Genomic DNA, 7,064 nt, shown 5'->3' with positions numbered 1-7,064 from the left:
AGCAACACTGGCCTTTTGGCTGTTCCACAAAGGAGACACTCCATATCTAGACTTTGGGCTTTCTCTCTGGCAGTCCTCCAAACCTGGAATGCTCTTCCTCCTCCACTCTGTCTACTAATCTCCCTGCTTTTCTTTAAATTTCTACTGAAATCACAACTCTTTTTCTTTTGGTCTTTTTTGGAGGGAGAAGGCAGGGCAAATGAGGTTAAGTGACATGCCTAAGGTCACACAGCTAGTAAGTGTTAAGTGTCTGAGGCTGGATTTGAACTTGGGTCCTCCTGACTCCAGGGTGACTGCTCTATTCACTGAAATCACAGCTCTTAAAGGAAGCCTTCCTCAATCTCTTAATTTCAGTACCTTCCCTCCTTAAGTATTTCCTATTTATCTTGTATATAACTTTCTTTGTATATACATGAACTTGTTTGCCTGTTGACCCCCCACCCCCACCCCCTTTAGATAATAAGCTCCTTGAGGTCAGGGACTGTCTTTTTTCGCTTCTTTTTGTATCCCTAGTACTTAGCACAGTGCCTGACACATAGTAGGTATTTAATAAATACTTGAATTGAATGAATGAATGAATGAATGAAATTAGTGGGGATATCAAGGTTATTTTTTTTTCTGCAAAAACTTACCTGCAATGATACTTTTGCAATAGATCAAATCTGACCATTCATCCCTGAAAGACAATAGCTAAATCAATTTCAATGAAAGACTTTTTCATTTGCTCAAGTTATTATGTTATCTTGGAGATTTAAAGGATGAAAAAAAGTCTATGCTCTGATTAATGCTGGTAGTTTCTTTCCCTCTTTTTTTCCCCATGTCTCTAAGCTTCTGAAGACATCTTAAGTCAAAAGCTGGATAACAATCTGAAGGAATTAAATATTTTGGGAGCAAGGTGAACCTTCTTCTATAGCAACAGGAAAATACTGGGACAATGTGGGCTTAAAAAATTCCATAAAATAATTAATGAAGAGAAAACATGCTTATCACTACTCATCTGAAATTTTTTGCAAGTACGGTTTCTCTGATAAACACTTAAACAAAGATCTATTTCCTGGCCAACTGATTTGTTTGTTTGTTTTTAAAATCGTTGCTTTTTTGGAAAGCATATTTGTCCTAGAATGTCGTCTTTTTGCCAGAGTCCCACACTGAGGCTTGGTACTCAGAATGGCCTTGTTCAGAATGTGTGAATTTCCATCATGTCAGCTGAAATGTGAACCTGAACAATAGAAGTCTGGCTTCCCTCCAGTCCTAAATAAAGCTGTGTAAGAGCATTGTGGAATTCTCTAAGCATCTATTTATGAAAAAAAAAAAGTCAAGAGAAGAAAAAAGGCAAATCCTGTGATTCTCTGCAGATTCTCTCCTTAAAGGGTTCACTCCCTTTATGATTCAGAGTGACTCCAGAAAGGCAAGGCTTTTGCTTACCCTAAAGTGACCCTTTCTCACTTTGACCTTGGAGCATCTGTGTGATGTGTAACAATTATATTCTTCTTCTATGGCCTCAATGATTTCTTATTCACTTATGGGCTTTTGAATGCAAATGAATATTCCTGTCCATTGAACTACTTTCTTAACTTAGATAGCACCATGATTTTGCTCTGTGTACTTTCAGCACTCTTCAAATGGAAAATAATAATAGTTGACTGATCATCACACCCAGGAACCATGGCTATATCCATTCCCTTACAAAATGCAGTGATATTACTATAAAAAACACCATGGTCATCTGTGGCAACAACTTTTATATCAACCATTATAGGTATTTTGTCTACCAATTATGTGCACCTGTTACCTTCCTCCTTAAGAAAACCACTCTACCTCTCAGTTCCCTGCCTTTACACTGCCTGACTGTCCCCAGTGCCTAGAAATGCTCTCCTTCCTCAGTTCTGCTTACAAGATTCTGAACCTTCCTTGTAGATGCAGTTTTAACTCAAACTTTTACAAGAAGGCCCTCCCAGTGCTCCTCACTCCCATGCCACATTACCTAGAGCCTTTCCTTTGAGATGACCCTTCCCTCCCCCATTTACACTGAATATATTTTGGATAGATAGATAGGCAGACAGAGAGATAGATAGTTTTTTTGCATGTTGTTTCCCTCATTAAAATCCTTTGGGCCGGGGACTCTATTTTTGCCTTTATATCCCTGGTGTTAGCATGGAGCTTGGCATATAGTAGGGGCTTAATAAATGCTTGTTGATTGATTGACATTCACCCACATAGTGCTTAAAGATCTGCAATATGTGTGTGGATGTAGTACACATATAGACACACATACATCTGTATTTGTAGACACACATATGTATATATGTGCTTATACATGCATACACATGTATAATACACCCATATACACATACACACACACACATAGAGTGTTCAGGAAGGAGTAGCACCTCTGGTGTGAATGTTGCCAAGCCCTTTTCAGGGCTGCTCATCCACCTTTGCTCTCTACCTTCACTCTACTCTCACCTTTGGCTCTAAGAAGTGGTAGCCATCCACAGTGGCCACATCCTGATAAATCATTTCAGCAGATGGGCTAAACCAGGTTGAGGGGAACCAGAGGGTCTCAAACCCTTTTGTTAGTTAGGGGATTGTCTACCCCAAGCATGTGAAGACTTCCCCTGGTGAAATGGTTTAACGGTAATGAAATTTGAAGAACCTTTTTTATTGGAAAGCTGACAGGTACTTAATACCTAGTTTCAAATTAAGCCTCTGTTAAAGAAACAGAAGGTATGATGTCCTGTTGCTGACCTAACAGGAAGGGGCTGAACAGAGAGAAGCTAATGCTATATATAAGGAAGAACAGAAGCTGGACAGTTAGAATTTCTTGGGGTAAGCATTGTGGAGGCAGGACAGCTGCTGCTGGACTGAAGACTGAACTGGGAATTGAGAAAAACTGAGAACTCTTGTGGCAGCAGAGTCAAGAAGGAGAATACTTGTGGCTTCCTGGCACGCTGTCTGTCTGCTCTGTCTATGTTGATGTTTGTTTGTGATACTTTGTACAGAAGTCCTGGGACCTTACTGAAAGCCCTGAAAGAGGATTTTCTGGTTCTATGTGTACAGAAGTCCTGGAGGAGGGTTTTGGAGGTCCTGGGACTTTACTGATGATTTGTGCTGATCTCTTGGACCTTGTTTGTGGACCTGTATTGATTTCTATGTTGATGATCTGTGTTGAGTTCTCAGACCTTGTTGGGGGGTCTCAGTTGATTTCACAGACAGATAGTGAATTGATGATGGTGCCAACAATGTGCATAAATATTATTGGGGCTCTATCAAGCTTTGTCTTCCCAGAAACAGGAACTGTGAAGGACTTGAGGTGGACTGGACACTGTGAACTTCAATATGGAATGGGAACTAGATGAAGACCTGGATGGGGAGCTGGACAAGGAACTGGGAGCTGCCTGCCTTTGAACCCAGGTGACAGCTGGAGGTGGGACCATGGAAGAGGAACCATGAAAGCTGAGAGCCAGCCTCAAGTCAAGCTGAAAGAAGACTTTACTTGGATACTGTGTACTGACTGAGAAGATATGATTTACTGTGACCTAGGGGTGGAGAACTTTGACTTTTGTACTTTGTGTGATTGAATGATTGAGTTAATAAATGATTGTACTTTGTTTAAAACTATGTGACCACTTTGGTGAAAACTATGTGGCCATTTTAGTGATGAATTGTTGAGTTTTGATGTAGTGAATGCTATATTTTGACTTTATATGAATGTTTTGCTCTGATTTGTTATTGAATAAATAGAGAGTTCACTATACTATGTAATCAGAATCTTGAAAGCTGTTCACAGCAGCAGTCCTCTGGAAAGCTGCTCGTGCATGGCTTTACAAATGGGTTGGTGAGAACAATTTTTTCCAGTGACTACAAAGGAGGCTGAAACAATCACTGTGGAGCACTCAGAGGTCAGTAAGACATTGAAGAGGTCAAGGTCATCATGGCATCCTGGGCCATCACTAGTTGTCTTGATTCTGTCCTGCACCTGGACTGTTACAACTCTGGAAAGAGAGTGAGGCCAATGACTTTGTGCAACTCTACCTCACTTAAATCCAATTTATGCACAAATCAAAAAGGACAAAAAGGCTTTCCTGGCCATCACATCACATTATTTTCTTATATTGAGCTTACTCTCCACTAAAATCCCAGATAGTTACCAAATTGTGTTCTTTAGCCAAGTTTATCCTATCTTGAACTTGGGAGGTTGATTTTTTTTTAACTCAAATGTAAACTCTTGAAAGCTGGACTTGGAGTCTGGAAGACCTGACCTTAAATCTAGCCTCAGACATTTATTTGCTATGTGCCCCTGGAAAAATCACTTAACCTCAGTGTGTTGATCTATATAACTGGAATAAAAATAGCATTTAGCTCAAAGCATTGTTGTGAGGATCAAATGAGATAATATTTGTAAAACTCTTTACAAACCTTAAAGCATAATATAAAATATTATTATTATTATTTGTTTGGTCATTTCAGTAAATGGTCTATATCCTGCTAGGTCCCAATTAGTGTGAGTAAGGAATACCCAGAAGTGGCCATATTATTAACATTCATATTACATTCTTTGGGCTGAAATCATTTGACATTTTTTATATTATTTTATTCACTGTAAATAGCATGAATTGTTAATCTTATTCAGTTGTTTCAGTCATGTCCAACTCTTCATGACACTATTTGAGATATTGGATATCTTGGCTGGGATATTGGAGTGGTTTGCCATTTCCTTCTCTAGCTCATTTGACAATTGAGGAACCTGAGGCAAAAAGGGTTAAGTGACTTGCCCAGGGTCACATAGCTAGTAAGTATATGAGGCTGGATTTGAACTCACAAATATGAGTATTCCTGACTTTAGGCCCAGCACTCTATCCCCTGTGCCATCTTATTATTATTATATTACTACTACTGTTTTTGTTACTATTACATATTCTCTTATTCAATTCAGCTTAACATTCTAGCCTATTGAGACCTTTTTGACTATTCAAGGGCTAGAAATTTCTTTGACCATGTTGGCCCCCACTGATCACTCCTTCCTTTGGGCTCTTTTAACACATTTTTGACTATCAAAATCATTTGCAGTTAGCTTTTTCCATTGTTATTGACACCTCTCTGTTTAGTTTCTCTTCCCCCCCAACTGGACCACAGACATAATTTAGGGCAGTGACCATCACAGAATCATTGAATCTCTGAATTAGAAAGAAGCTCAGTGGTCATCTAGTTCCAACACTTGTCCTCAAAGGAATCTTTCTTGCAGCATATGTGACAAGTGGCCATTCAACCTCTATTTGAAGACCCCAGGGGAGGAAAACCCACTACCTTCACTGGCGGTCCATTCCACTGTTGAATAGCTTTAAGTGTAAGGAAATTTTCCCTGACATTTCCTAAATTTGCCTCTGGGTAGCTTCTACCCTTCGGCCCTAGGTATGGAATGTTCTAGACTCTCTTCCACATGACTACCCTTCAAATACTTGAGAACATCCATCATGAGTCTTCTCTCCATCAGGCTAACAATCTACCTGTTCAGGTCTAGTGAAAAGAGTCTTGTCTCTGAAGTCAAGAGTAAAGTTCAAATTTTATCTCTGAGATAAATTACCTGTGTGATATTAGGCAAGTCACTAAACACTCCTGGGACTTGGTGTGCTCATCTATAAAAAAGTTAAACCAGGTTCCTTTGAGCTTTAGAGCCTATGATTCTATTACCTCTAATTCCACTGACTGATTCTCATATAACATGAACTTGAAATACTTCAGCATCCTGTCTGTTCTCCTCTGGACACTTAAATGTCTCTCGATGATATTTCCTGCATTTGAATGAAGAAATAATCCTTCTACCATGCCAGTCTAAGACATATTTCATAACCTTTGATTTGTTTCCATCTTGAAAAAGTATGACATGTGAAATCTGAGAAATCACATTTATACAAATTTAGTAATTAAAGACACAGGAAAAAAGCAAGCAAATTAATTTAGAAACAAATTCATTAATGGTTTTATCAGTAATTCTTTTACACTATTTAAATGCATCACAAATTCATATTCTGTTTTGAATTATAGTTGTTTAGTCCTTGTCTTATCTCCTTTACTATATTATGGGCCTCTTCAGAGCAGGAGGACATGTTATTTATCTTAGCAACTCACCTAGTCTTCCACATATTAGGTACATTTTAAATATTTGGCAAATGAATGAACAATGAATGGATGAATCTATAAAGAGCATGTTTGTGTGTATAATCAAGCTACCTGTCTATTTTATCCTGTATCATTAGAATACTGAAAGAAGCACAAAAAAACCTGCCTCTTGGCTCTAAGGGACAATTCCATGGAAAAGTTATTGAGCCATGTTTTATGTCACAAAACCCTCTGTATTCAGAGCATCTCATGAATGTTTTATGGTGGCAAATAGTGACTCACAGACAGATGCAGGCCATGTATTTTCTGGGATAAATGAAGACTGCCTTCATTGGTGAACTGATGGGAGGCTAAGTCCAATAATTTCCAAAGTTACATACCTCACAGTTAGGAAGTCCACAGCTATCAGTGAATTCTTTGCAGACTTACCTATGAAGTATGCCAAGCCACTGGGTGAGGTTCTGCCAGTTGATTGCAACATAACTCAGTTAGGGAGTAAATGTGTCTGGGCATCTGGGGTCTGAAACGGTTGTTTATGTTTCCCAGATGGCCATGGTCTCCAGAAAGGATAAATTTAAAAGGAAGATACAGAGAGACAAAAGAGGCAGAGAAATAGCAAAGATTTGGTTGTCTTTTCCTTATTGTGACATGTTTTATGAAAAGGTGATAAGGCAACTGTTCCATAGGAGGAAAATATCATTTACACATTTAAAAGCCCCCCAAGTACCTTAAATTGTGTAGCTGAGAGTTTCTGTACTTTAGTAAAACAACAAAAACAAAAACAACAAAGAGACAATCTTTCTTGCACAGGTTCGTGGATCTTTAGAGAGGAAACAGAGGGACCCATTTTAGGTTCTTGCAATGCTTTGGTTGGAAATTAATTTCTTGTACAAGTGAATGTGGGTCTCAGATTAGCTCTGACCACTTCAATACTCCATTGAATC

This window comes from Petaurus breviceps, unplaced genomic scaffold (assembly GCF_028583685.1).
Source record: "Petaurus breviceps papuanus isolate PSGF00001 unplaced genomic scaffold, PetGlider_PUasm1.0 179, whole genome shotgun sequence".
Taxonomy (NCBI): Eukaryota; Metazoa; Chordata; class Mammalia; order Diprotodontia; family Petauridae; genus Petaurus; species Petaurus breviceps.
The sequence above is the reverse complement of the archived record's forward strand: the minus strand, read 5'-3'. Positions refer to the sequence as shown.